At 42.5% G+C, this 14634-nt stretch overlaps 1 protein-coding gene across 1 annotated transcript in view; it reads right to left on the minus strand.

Moving 5' to 3' along the window:
* CACNA1C (calcium channel, voltage-dependent, L type, alpha 1C subunit) overlaps nucleotides 1–14634 on the minus strand; it is an 847113-nt gene that overhangs the window by 391642 nt on the left and 440837 nt on the right. The window lies entirely within an intron of this gene.

A 14634-nucleotide genomic window follows, 5' to 3' on the forward strand; every position in this document is an offset into this window, starting at 1 on the left:
TACCATGGACTGCTAGGAAAACAAACAGATTCATCCTGAAAGGGTTAAACTGGGTGGCTTCTTGGAGGCAAGGATTCTGAGGCTCCATCGAACATACTTTGGACATATTGTAAGACGAGACTGGTCCTTGGAGAAGGACATGCTTGGGAGGGTGGAGGGACAGCGCAGGAGGGGAAGACCCTCTATGAGGTGGATTGATTCAGTGACTGGGGTAATCGGAATGGGTCTATCAGACAGTGCGATTGGCATAGGACAGAGCAGAGTTTAGGGCTGTTTAGGGCTATTGTACATAGGGTCGCTATGAGTTGCAAGCGACTGGATGGCACATAATAACAACAACAATGCACATGGTGGGGGTTGGGCTCATATATGTGCAGAGACACTTCCTTTTTCCTGGTTCAGATTGTTGTTCTTGTGAGGTGCTATCGAGTCAACTATAACCATAGCAACCCTATAAATACAGATATGAAACTTGCCTCACAATCCCTAATATGCTCCAGCCAACTTTTATAGTTACAGTGACAATCTGTCTTTTTGAGGGTCTTCCTCTCTTTATCTGACCCTCTACTTTCCCAGCATGGTGTCCTTTTTCAAGGACTGACCCTTCCTGACAACAGAGCCACAGCATGTGAGATGAACTTTCACCATCCATGCTTCTAAGGTACATCCTGAATGCATTTCCTCCAAAACAGATTTAGTTCTTCTGTCAGTCCATGCTATAGTCAGTATTCTCTCCAACACAATTAAAAGGCATTGATTCTTTTTCTGTCTTCTCTATTCACTGTCCAACTTTCATACATACATGAAGCAATTGAAAATGTCTTGGCTTGAGTCAAGCACATTTTAGTCTTTAAATTAACATCAATGTTCTTTAGTCCTTTGGAGATTTTCCCATTGCCACACATCTTTTGATTCCTTGACTGTTGGTACCATAGCTACTGGTTATGGACCCAAGTAAAAGAAATAATTGACAATTTCAACCATTTCTCCATCTATCATGATGCTGTTCAGAGGTTAAGACTTTTGTTTTCTTGATGTTGATATGTAATCCATATTGAGGGCTTTGGTCTTCTGCAGCAAAGGCTTCAAGTCCTCTTCATGTTCTATAAGCAAGGTTATGTCATCTGTAGTTTGTTGATGGGTCTTCCTCCAATCCTGATGCCATATTCTTTATCATATAGTCCAGACTCTCAAATTACTCAGGTTTTTGTTGTTGCTGTTGTTGTTAGGTGCCATCTAGTCAAGTACGACTCATAGAACCCCTATGAACAGCTGACCTGAATGAATCCAGTCTTATTCTGCACCATCCTCACCATCTCTGATACACAGAGCCCATTGTTGTAGTCACTGTCAATCCACCTCATTGGGAGTTTTCCTCTCTTTGGCTGAGCCTTCACTTTTTCAAGTATGTGATCCCTTTCCAAAGAATAGCCTCTCTTAGCAACATGTCCAAAGTAGGGGAGATGAAGTTTCACCATCCTTGCCTCCGAGGAGCACTCTGGCTGCACCTTTTCTAAGACATATCTGTTTGTTCTTTTAGCAGTCCACAGGATATTCAGGACTCTTCACCAACATCACAACTCAAAGGCATCAATTCTTCTTCTCTCATCTTTAATCACTGCCCCACTTTCACATGTACAGCAAGTGAATGAAAAGACTATGGACTGAATCAGGCACACCTTAGTCTTCAAACTGACATCATTGCTCTTCAGTATTTTGCATGGTTCCCTGATAGCAGACTGCCCAAAGTAATGTGTCTCCTCATCTTCTGACTGCTAGTACCAAGGGTACACGCTTATAGATCCAATTAAGATTAAATAATTGACAGTTTCACTTCTTTCTTCACCTGTGGCAAGGGCTTCTGTTTTCTTGATGTTGAGCTTTAATCCATATTGAAGGCTGGATGTAGTCTTTGTTCTTTGAAGCAAACATTTCAAGTGCTCCTCAATTTCAGGAAACACTGTTGTGTCATCTGCTGTTAATGTAGGCTGCTGAGGAGTCCACCTCCACGAATACAAAAGCATATTAAAAATTTCAGGTAAGAAAGTACATTAAAGGAGTACAGATGGGGTTGTGGGAAGTAGAATGTGTGAAAATTATCTTCTGATTGTATTTCTTTTTCAGGGAAATTGACAATACGGTCATCAGCTGAGAGTGTAAAAAAGTAGGGGTGGGTATTAGAAGTTTGAAGAGCCAGGAAAAAGTGTGAAATGACCACTGAGAGAAGTGGGAGAGTAGATGTCCTAGGATTGCCAGGGGTCATAGCAATGGCCTCCTTGAAGTTGGTGACAAAGGGAGACCATCAGCTAAGTTTTGGGTTTCTCTCTATCACTTTCAATGCCAGAGCTTCACTGATGAAATAGATGGAGACTTGAATCTGATTAGGGTTGGTGTTTACAAGGTGAGCAAGATAAATTGAGATGAGTGTAAATATAAGTGATTATAATGATGGAGTACGATATCCAAGTGGATGAGACCTGGTGAGAGAAGGAACAAAGGAAATGAAGTAGGATGAAAGGACTGTTGGAGTTAGAGTGCTGGAGTGAGCTGAAGAGATAAGCATTGTTGGTTAGAAAGAAAGACATCTGATTTGGTGTTACTGATTTTGTTGTTGTGTGCTGTTGAGTCTGAACTGACTCACAGCTGGCCCTCCAGTGGGTTTTCAGAGGCAGAAAGTCACACAAGATTTCCTATCTTTCTCTCATGGAGCAGCTGGTGGATTTGAACTGCATGACTTTGGGATTATAGCACAGTTTCTTACTACCTACCAGATCTACTGATTTGCTGTTATATAAGAGGAAAGAATTATCACTTAAAACCTAGTCCAAGATATGACCATGAGACTGTAAATGAGAAAAGGAAAGGGGTTAAGATAGAAAAAGGGGTTAACAGAAAAAGATGTCAAGAAATTGAGACACTATTGGAGGGTGCTAGCAGCAGTGAGAGCTCAAGAAGGTTAGAGTAAGCTGAGGAGTGGGGGTAAGAGACTCAAAGGTTTGTTACTGTTGTAGTTGCTGCTGTTCATTCAACTCCATGTGAGACAGAAGTTCCTCATAAGGATTTCTAGGCTATAAAAAACCCCAAGAACAGATTTCAAGTTTGTAGAAGGCTGTACTGTAGAGAAGTAGGTGGATAAAGAAGGGTCTTACGATACAAACATCAATATTAGAGGAATTTAGGAAGTAGGATGCTTGTCCCAAGCTTCAGGCCCAGTCAGGGGAAGGAGGCACATGGGGCAGAAGCTCTGAGAAGCTTAATGAGAAACTGTCATCAGGGGAGAGTCAGAAGTGGAAGGGATGATCAAAAAAGAAGTCAAAGATTTAGGGCAGGAGTTGGCAAACAACAGCTTGTGGACCACCTGCTTTGAAAGAGTTTTATTGGAATACAGCTACATTAATTCACTTACATATTAACTATGGCTATTTTCACACCACAATGGCTGGGCTGAGTAGTTGTGTCAGAGACCATATGGCCTACACTGCTGAACATATTTACTATCTGATCCTTTACAGAGTATGTTTACTGATTCCTAAATAAGGGGCAGATTGTGAGAAACAGAGCAAAGTGGAAAGGTTTGTGGGGTGGGGTGTTAAGGGAAAAGGAGTTAAAATATTCAGAGCTATCTGCGAATAAGAGTCTAGGTGATGGGGGGAAACCCAGGAATCCTGGGGGTTTTGTGGAAACCAAGAAAAAGAGGGGGAAAGAGCATGTTTAAATTTCTTCATATGCATATGAAAATTGGGCAATGAATAAGGACTTAAAAAAATCAATCCTTTTCAATTGAGGTGGTCATGAAGAGTATTGCATATACTGAGGATCGCCAAAAGAACAAACACATCTAGCTTTGAAGAAATGTAGTTAGGTGGCTCCTTGGAGGAAAGGATGATGAAACTTCATCTTACACATTTGGGACATGTTGTCAGGAGGGGCCAGTGCTTGGATAAGGACACTGTGCCAGGAAAGGTGTAAGGCCAGTGAAAAGAGGAAAACATTTAACAAGATAGGGACTGACAGAGTGACTGCAACAAAGCACTTGAGCAGGGTGGAGCGTGTGAGATGGTGTAGGTCAGGCATGACTTCGATCTGTGGGACCATGAATCCGAGTCTGAAATGGTCTCTATGCATCACAATTCACTTGATTGAACCCAACAACAGCAGCATGCCCAGAGATGACACGACTCCTTACTGTCAACAAAGTGTGTGCTGGGTCATGTTTCTTTTGTGGCCTAGGATCAAGGAAGAAGGCCAAGAATCAGAATTGGGTCCTCAGATCAGATTGGAAAGAAAGGGAAGGGAAAATTTTGTCCCTCACAAACAGACTCAAACACTTTAAATGACTCAGGCTCCAGAAAAGTAAGAGAAGGATGCCGCTGAGGGCTAAGCCTTACAGCAGCTCAGAGCCAGGGAAGACCTGGCAATAAGGAGTTTAGAATTCCTCCAGAGAATCATCAGGGACTTTTTGGACAGCTAGATGAAAGCTGAAGATAGGGGATTCCCCCTTACACATGTTTTGTTTCTTGAGCCTGTCAAGGCTTGAACAATGTCCTCCCAAAATTCATGTCCACACAAAAAACGTGCACTTATTTGGAAATAAGGTCTGTAGAGATGTAATTAGGGTCATGATGGGCCCTAAATCCAATGACATGATCTTTATAAGAATCAGTAAAGGACCACAGATACAAAAAGAAGTAAACTCTTAAGAAAAAGTAACACAGTAACAAGCAAAGGAAAGTCAGGAGCCACCAGGAGCTGGAAGAAGCAAGAAAAAAACTCTCCCATCAAGCCTTTGGAGGGGGCATGGCCTTGTTGACACCTTGACTTTGAATTTCTGATCTCCAGAACGGAGAGAAAATTAATTACTCTTCCAAGTTACCACGTTTGTGATGGGTAATCTGTTCAGCAATCTAAATAATATTGTTTAAATCACGGATTCTGCACCAAAAAGAAGTCTGATAACTTTGGCCAGACCAGATTATTTTCTCTTGGGTTGAAGATCTTCTCACGGCAACTTGGCAACTTGACAGTTTCATGTGTCAGCTGGTGAGGCCTTCAATCCCAGCAGAAGCTGTCAGAAACAGGGCGAGTGGGCTCATTCCTCTGCAGGAGAAATGTTCTTTCCCCTGAAGTCTAGATCACGGAAACCTTGAGAAATGTAGATAGTTGGCAAGTCTGCCAAACAACATCTCAAATTTAAACCAGATTTGGTCCGTAGTATTTCCTGGAAGAAAGCAATATGCTTACTGTAGTACAAGATGTTCACAAACGATTATTCAATGAAGGGAAGAAAAACTGAGACATTTTTCTTCTCTTTTTAACTCCTGGTCCCACTTCATATGGGCTCTTTATTAAGTGCATGCTTTTCATTTTGAAGGGTTGAGGGTTTAAGAGGGGATCTAAGAGTGCTCTTCTTGGTTTCCAGTGGTTGGTGCATCTCTCTTGCATTGGGCAGTAAAAGGTGTTACTACTGCGTTGTGCTTACTCGACCCTCTAGGGAGGGGTTCTGATGTGGTAGCTTGGCTGGGGGACTGGGCAGTAGAGCTTTTCAAAGAAGAAGACAATGAGGACCCAGTGAATCAGCAAGGCTGAGCCACCATACCATGAAGAACATAGAGATGTAACAATAAACACAAGGGTCCACTCATGATACCTTTGGCCTTGGGACTGGGGGAGGTGTTAGCTTACAGAAGCTTCAAAATTCCTCTTCATGTTTGTGCAGTCGTCTTATCTCTCCATCTAATTAAGGAAACTATAACATTTTAGAAAGACATGTGACAGATTTGTGGGAAGGAAGAAATACCTTGAGACACTTTCATATGCCTTGGCACCTGCCATCAGAATGTCTGGCCAAAGAATGATGCACTCAGGCAGCATGCAAGCCCACTTCTCCCCAGAGCAAGTCAGACTTCTCTGATTTACAGGAAGCCTGACTAAACCTTGCCCAAAACAGCTGCAGAGGAGGGACCAAGGAAGCAAGCATTTACCCAAGGAAGTAAAGGGATGTTCACTGAATATTATCAGAGAGGCAGGGTTGAAAAGATACATGGCTAACAGTGAGCTCCAGCCCTGTGGGAATTAATTTTCCTAGTTACATAAGAAGGAGGGAAAATTTAGGCAGAAAGGTCTGGGACCAATAGCCTTGGTGAAAAGACACTAGCAATTATGGCATCACGGAGAAAACAAACACAAGGGATCCTGGTGGACCACAAGCTGAGTATCATCATCTCGGTGACCAAAAAGGTTAACTAGAGGCATCTTTCTGAAGAGTGCCAAGTGTGAATGTCTCCTCTCTTCCTCTACCTTATGGCCCAGGGACAGAAGTCTTTTGACGGGAGCCTGGGCTGGCCCCCTGAAAAGCTTGACCCTTGTGACAGAGGAGAGGAGGAAACAAGAGCCAAACAAGTGCTAGACAAACCTGGGCCTCCATGTACTCCGTCACCTCACGGTGCAATTGGATAGAAGTCATGGGTCCCTCTCAGACCTGAGAGATTCTATGTCCAGCAGATATTCCTTTGTTTCTACCTCTTACTATTTGGTAATTTCTACACTCTGTTGGATAATTTTTTTTAAATTCCAAATTCTTTGGAATGGGAACAAATATAGATCTCTTCCAGTCCACTGGCCACGTGGTTGTCCTCCAGATTTCGTAGCACATCGTGCTGAATGCATTTAGGGTAGAGTGTGTTTTTTGAAATATATCAGTTGGTATACTGCTAATTCCTGGGGCCTTGTTCTTTGCCATTTCTTTCAGAGCTGCTTGAATGTCTTCCTTCATTACCACAGGCTCTTGCTCATACATTGTTTCATGAAATTCTTCTCTGTCTGCCAACTCCTTTTGGTACAATGACTCTGTATACTCTTTCCATCTTCCTTTAATGATTCTTGGATCATTTAATATTCTTCCCAAGGCATTCTTAAGTACTGCAACTCAAGGCTTGAATTTGTTCTTCAGTTCTTTGGGCTTAAGAAATGCTGGGTGAGTTCAGCCCCTTTGATTTTCTGACTCCAGCTCTTTGCACATTTCCTTATTATATTTTACTATGTCTTCCTGCACTGCCCTTTGAAATCTTCTGTTCAGCTCCATAATATCTCGATTTCCTTCCCTTTGCTTTGGCTTCTTGGTGCTCTAGTGCAAAATTCAGAGTCTCTTCTGACATCCATTTTGGCCTTTTCTTCCTCCTCTGCCTTTGTAATGACCTTTTGCATTCTTCCTGAAAAATATTCTCATATCCTCCTTCAGCTCATCTTGTCTTTGCTCATTAGTGTTAAGGGCCTCAAACCTGTTCCTGAGATGGTTTTGAAATTCAGGTGGGATAGACTTAAGGTCATATCTTGGTTCCAGTGAATTTGATTTCATTTTCCTTAGCTTCAGCTTGAACTTGCATATGAGTAGTTGGTGGTCTGTTCCACAATCAGCACCTGGCCTAGTTTTCACAGCTGATACTGAGCGTCTCCAGTGGTTCTTTTCACAGATGTAATTGATCTGATTCCTATGCATACCATCAGGTGAAATCCATGTGTATAGTCTGTGTTTATGTTTCTTATAAAACATATTTGCCATGAATAAATCATTGATGGTGCAAAATTCTATCATTCTATCTCCAGCTTCATTTCTGTCACCAAGCCCATGTTTTCCAACTACTGATCCTTCTTCTCTGTTGCCAACTTTCGCATTCCAGTCGCCCATTAACGCATGTTGACTGCATGTTTGATTGATCTATGACTGCAAAAGTTGGGAGGAATCTATTTCCTCTTCTTTGGCTCTGGTTGTTGGTGCATATATCTGGATGATAGTGGTATTTACTGGACTTCTTGGTATGCATATAGATATTATCCTGTCACTCACAATAGTATATTTCAAGATGGATCTAGAAATGATTTTTTTAACTATGAAAGCAACCCCATTTTTTCTCACCTTTTCATCTCTAGCATAGAAGATCACATGATGTCTCAGAATGCCCCATCTAGTTCATCTCATCTTGCCAGCACCTACTATGTCAATATTTAAGTGTTCTATTTATTCCTTAACAATATCTAATTTTCCTACATTAATATCACATGCATGCAAGCAAGATTCTGCTGAAGATTATAAAAACATAACTGGAACAGCACATCAACAGAGAACTGCCTCAAGTGGAGGCTGGGTTTAGAAGAGGTTGTGGTACTAGGGATACTGTAGCTAATGTCAGATGAATCTTGGCAGAAAGCAGGGAATACCAGAGGAATGTCTATCTGTGTTTCATTAACTACACAAAGGTGTTTGTGTCAACTACAACAAACTGTGGTGAACTCTGAGAAGAGATGGGAATCCCAGAACACTTGATTGTGCTTATGCAAAACCTAAACTTGGACCAGGAGAAAGTCATCAGCACAGAGCAAGGGAACACTGCATGGTTCAAAACTGGAAAGGAGGTATGCCAGGGATGTGTCCTATCTCCATATCTTTTCAATTTATATGAAGAAAAGATTATCCAGGTGGCTGGGCTCTGTGAAGAGAAATGTGGCACCAGGATTGGAGGAAGACACATCAACAATCCATATTATGTAGATGACACAACCTGCTTGCTGAAACTGAGGAGGACCTGAAGTGCTTGCTGCAGAAGGTTAAGGACTGTATAGCCTTCAATATGGACTGAAGCTCACTATCAAGAAAACAAATATTCTCACCACTGGGCCAATTGGCAGCATCATGATAGATGGTGAAGAGATTGAGATTGTTCAGCGCTTTAGTTTGCTTGGATCCAAAATCAACACTCTTGGCACCAGCAGTCAGGAAATTAAAAGATGAATTGCATTGAGAAAGTCTGGTGTCGGATATTTCTCCAAAGTACTGAAAAGCAATGATGTCAATCTGAAGACTAAGGTGAGCCTGATACAGGCCATGGTTTTGTTTTGTTTTAGTTTGTTTTTTTTGTTTGTTTGTTTATTTTTATTTATTTTTATTTTTTTAGGCCATGGTTTTTGTAATCACTTGCTATGCATCAGAGAGCTGGACAATGACTAGGGATGATAGAAAAAGAACTGATGCCTTTGAGCTGTGATGGAGAAGAGTATTGAATATACCATGACTGTTAAGAGAATAAGTTCACCCTGGAGAGGGTTAAACCAGGCTGCTCCTTAGAGGCAAGGAGTTTGAAGCTTCGTCTGACATACTTTGGACATGTCGCTAGTAGTGACCAGTGCTTGGAGAGGGATGTCATGCTTGGGAGGGTGGAGAGATAGCACAGGAGAGAAAGATCCTCGATGGGATGGACTGATTCAGTGACTGGGGTAATGGGGGTATGTGTGTCAAGACAGTGAGATTGGCACAGGATAGCGCAGGTTTTAGGGTGTTGTACATAGGGTCACTATGAGTCACAGGCAATTTGACAGTGTATACAACAACAACAACAACAACCTCTTACTACTTCAGATAAGGGGTGGGGGGGACCTTAGGTAAAGCTCTGAGAAGTAGAAATATATGTTGTTATTGTGTCCTATCAGCTTGGACATAGGCTTCACAATCACTTGTTATGCATCAGAGAGTTGGACAATGACCAAAGAGGATAGAAGGAGAATTGATGCCTTTGAGCCGTGGTGCTGGAGAAGAGTATTGAGAATACCATGGACTGCCAGGAAAACAAACAGATTCGTCCTGGAAAGGGTTAAACCGGGTGGCTCCTTGGAGGCAAGGATTCTGAGGCTCCGTCTAACATACTTTGGACATGTTGTGAGGAGAGACCGGTCCTTGGAGAGGGACATCATGCTTGGGAGGGTAGAGGGACGGCACATGAGGGGAAGGCCCTCGATGAGGTGGATTGATTCAGTGACTGGGATAATCGGGATGGGAGTGTCGGAGGCAGTGTGATTGGCACAGGACAGAGAAGAGTTTAGGGCTGTTGTACATAGGGTCGCTATGAGTCGCAAGCGACTCGACGGCACATAACAACAACAACAACAACAACAACAACAACAACATCAGCTTGGACCAGACTCATAGTGATGATATAAAGCCAAAATCAAATCCACTGTAGCAGAGTCAATTCAAACTCACAGATACCCTTCCTGACACAGAACAACTGCCTTTTGGGGCTTCCAATGACTGTCAATCTTCACAGGAAGAGACTTCCTCCTTTTCCTCCTATGAAGTGAGTGGTAGGACTAAATTGCTGACCAACATGCAATCCACTGAGCCACAAGAGTGCTCCTGAAAAACAGGACAACTGTACCACAGAGTTTCTTAGGCTGAAATCTTAATGAGAGCAGATCTCCAGATCTCTCCTTTACAGAGTCATTTGGTGATTCTGAATCACTGACCTTTCAGTTGGCAGCTGAGCACTTACCATTGTGCCACTTGGGCTCCTAGAGCACATAGCTTGTCATATGCAGTTCAGATGATCCTGACTCACAGTGGCCCTACAAACAAGGGGTCTGAACCCTGCTCTGTCTATGCCACTTCATCATCTCTGATATACTTAAGCCCATTGTTATAGTCATACGTCAATCCATATTGTTGAGGGTCTTCTCTTATGCTGACCCTTTACCTTTCTAAGCATGAATTTCCCCCCCCCCAAGAACTGTGCCTTCCTAACCACAGACATATTTTGTTGTTGTGTACCATCAAGTTACCTGTGACTCATAGCGAACCAAAGTACAATAGCTCTGAAAAGTGCCCTGTCCTAAGCCAGCCTCACTGACTCCAACGGACCCATTCCCATTACTCCAGTTACTGTGTCAATTCATCTCATCTGTGGAGTCTTCCTCTACTGTGTTGTTTCTCCACCCTTCAAAGCATGTCTTTCTCCAATCACTGGTCCCTCCTGGAAGCATTCCCAAAGTACATGAGAGGGAACTTCAAAATCCTAGCCTCCAAGGAGAAACTTCATTTCACCCTTTCCAAGGCAGACCTGTTTGTTCTCATGGTAGTCTATGGTATGTTCAATACTCTTCTCCAGCACCACAACTCAAAGATATCAATTCTTCCGTCATGCTTAGTCATTGTCCAGTTCTCTAATGCATAGCAAGTAAATGCAAAGATCATGGCCTGGATCAGGTGCACCTTAGTCCTTAGACTGACATCATTGCTCCTCAGAACTCTTGAAAGGTCCCTGACGGCAGAATTTTCCATGTACATATAGTCAACTCTAATTCATTCCATCACCATAGAAAGAAAATCCTGCTTTTCTGCCAGTAACTAGTCCCTACAAATTACCTTACCTCCCCATTGTACCTGAAATCCCCAGAAGTATCTGAAACTATGCTGGGGTGTGTTTTGAGTTTTCTGTTTGGGTTTCCCCGCCCCCACTTGTGACTTTTTTTTTTAATTGAGAGATGGACTGGTAGACATCATCTTGTGTATATCCCCAATGGTATGCCATGGTAATATTTCTGTGATTTTTTTTTAACCTTGGAGCCATTGCTCTTGCTGCTAACAGACTATGGGTTCACTGCTGACTCCTCCTCAGAGGAGCATTTCTTCCTTTCTTTGGGACACTCCTGCTGTTTGCTGCCCATCCAGTAATCTCTGACTCTTCTTTAGGGGAACCATTTCTCCCTTTTGGGGAGATATGTGGTGTCTCTTCAAAATCAGTACTAATAATTTCCTCCTTGGAGAAAGGCTGTGTTTTCTTACGCTCACAGAGAGCAGCATTGGATGGAATCTTCATTTCACTGTCCTGTGGAGCCTCCTGGGAACTTTGCTTCTTCTTCTTGTTTGGGTCTCTCACCAGTCTCCTTACATTCTTCAAGAACACTGCTGTTATTTTTCAATGATATAAGTGCAATCACAGCCAGTTGTTTTATTTTCCTTCTTGCAACATTTCTCCTGTTCTCCACCTTCCCCTCAATCCCAATGACCACTTCCTCATCCTGAACCACTGCCCCCACATCACATCTGAATCTTCCATGAATCTCTCCAGTTTCACAGAAGGGTAGCCATTTTTTTACTTGTTCTCTATCTAAGCTTTTCTCCAAATACAATTGCGGGCACTTTGGAAGAGGAATCAATTTATAAGGCAATACGGCATTTGTTTGTCAGATCCAGCAAGATGCAGTCTTTGTTCTTGGCAGCTGCTTGGCCAAAGAGGGCAGAGCGGAACATGAGTCCTTATTTGGCCGTTTTTCTTCTTGCTTTTAGGACTCAGGAAGCTTGAGCCCTTTTGTGGGGCCATGTGAATCATTCAGATAGTGGGACTGGCCATTGAAGATCTTTTCTATACATGTGTATAATGTCTAGGATATGAAGATTTGGGGGAAATTATGATTTTAAAAGGATTTGGGGATATGGATATCTGGAACAGCCTTCCTCAAAGGCCTTTGCTGTGGTTTGTAGAGCTCTCCAAAGGCATTTGTTTAGTCCCTGTTTGTTTATCCTGCCACAGCAGGCAGTCACATCTCTCACCCCAAACCTTCTGGAGCCAGGTCTATACCTGGTTAATAACTCAATAATTTTAGTCTCCTCTGAGTCACCCAAATTGGGATTTCTGGTGCTAATGTGGCCAAGTGCGTCATTTACTGGCCAGGCTAAAAAAGACAAATAAAAAAAAAAACAAACAAACAACCCAACCCTAAATCAATTACAAATAACCCTCATATGTCATCTAGATGGCCCAGAGACAAGGAAATAATTTCTAAATGATCTTGATTCGCTTCTGTGTAGTTTTCTGAAGTGAAGATCAGGCACTGGGATGATACGATGAATGGAGATGGCTCCGGAGTAGTCCATGATGGTCAAGGGCTTCGCTGGGACAGCACAAAGGGTTCCTGGGGTGATGACTTGATGACACATGGGAGTGCCACTGAAGCCTGCTGGACTGGGAGGGTGTAAAGATACCAAGTGGCCACCACTTGACCACTTTCCTTCCTCGGGATCAAGACAGATCAGCTCAAGAAAGCCAGTTTGATGTTGAAGTATAATGAGCTGTGTCTTTTTTTCCCCCTTACAAAGCAGGTGAGTAATGAGGAGGTGCATAATAAATGTATGTATCACATCACATAGGTCAACCTGTTGCTATGCTGTTAGGTGCCATCACATTGACTCAGGCTCATAGAAACCTGGCATACAACAAATCGAAGCCCTGCCTGTTGCTGCACCTCCCAGGATCCCTGCTGTGTGTAAGCCCCCTGATGCAGTCACTGTGCTGATAGGTCCTGGAAGACGCTCCTCTTCTTCTCTGACCCTCTGCTTTTCTAAGCATGATGTCCTTCTGCAGGGATTGGACTGATAACAAGCTCTAAGTATATGAGATGACGTTTTCAACACCTCTGCTTCTAAGGAACATTCTGACTGTCCTTCTTCCAAAACAAACTTGTTTGTTCTTTTGGCGCGGCCAATAGTGGCTTATTCAACAGTCTTTGCCAATGCCACAATTCACTCTTCTATTTGCCTTATTCATTGTCCAACTCTCACATGTATATGAAGCAACTGAAAATGCCAGAGCTTGGGTCAGCTTCATCTTGTCTTTAAAAGGACATCCTTGCTCTTTAGAACTTTAAAGAGGTCCTTGGCAGCAAATGCGTCCAGTGCAATACGTCATTTGATTTCCTGACTGCTGTTTCTACAACTATTAACTGTAGATCTAAGTGAAATCCTTGACAATTTCAATCTTTGCTCCATTTATTGTGGTGGTGTTTATTGGTCAAGCTGTCAAGCTTTATATTTTCGTGATGTTGAGATATAATCCATATATACAAATATTTTATCTTATTGTAAATAAAATTATCTTATTGTAAAGTTAGTGATTTCTTGATAAGGAGGTCATCACGCCTCCATTTTAATATATGACAAATGAAGATTATATTGCATTTTTAAAAACACATGTGGACGGACTTTGTTTCCTTCTGTACTATACATTAAAAGTGGAGCAGGGTGGAGGTGTTTACATGAAAGATTGTGGGTTTGGGTTTGGTGATGCATCACCCTGGCCTTTAATAATTTCCTTTTTCCTTCTCCTCAATGTGTCCTGAGAGGCATAGTTTCTTGAGGCCACAGAACAAGGACCCCATGGAAGTATGAATAGATAGTGGACATTATATACAGGCATCTGTGGGCCAAAAGAACAGCACTCTTGTGGGCCTCACACAACACCACCTCTGGACAATGGGCTCAGGGGCAAAAGAAGGAAACAGGCTGGAGGAGGAACTGGGCTAGATGTGGCTGGTGATGGAGTAAAAAGAATGTCTTCATCTAGATGGAAGCCACTAGACTTCATTCATTAAAATCCTACCTACCTACTGCTGTTAAGTCAATTAGGACTCAGAGAGCCATTTAGGTTTCTGAGGTGGTAAATCCACGTGGAAGGAGACTGCCCATCTTTCTCCTGTGGAGCAGATGGTGGCTTCTTCCTGCTAACCTTGTAGTCAGCAGCCTGATTCATTATACACTGATGCCACCAGGACACTTGGATTCAGTTCTGTGCGTGTATGCACACTCACATGCATGTATCCATCTGTGTACTTGAACCACAGACCTGGGGAAAGTGCTTTAAGGTGACAAACCCTCTCCCTCTGGAGAAAATCTAAGTTCAAAGTGAATGTTAACAGAGCTTCTCATCTTGCCTGAATCTCAGAGAAGTTAAGGGCATATACAAGAAAGAGGTATAAATACATACATACACAAATACACACACACACACACACACACACACACACACACACACA

This window comes from Elephantulus edwardii, unplaced genomic scaffold, assembly GCF_000299155.1.
Source record: "Elephantulus edwardii isolate Elephantulus edwardi_28Jun2011 unplaced genomic scaffold, EleEdw1.0 scaffold00096, whole genome shotgun sequence".
In the NCBI taxonomy this organism is placed as follows: Eukaryota; Metazoa; Chordata; class Mammalia; order Macroscelidea; family Macroscelididae; genus Elephantulus; species Elephantulus edwardii.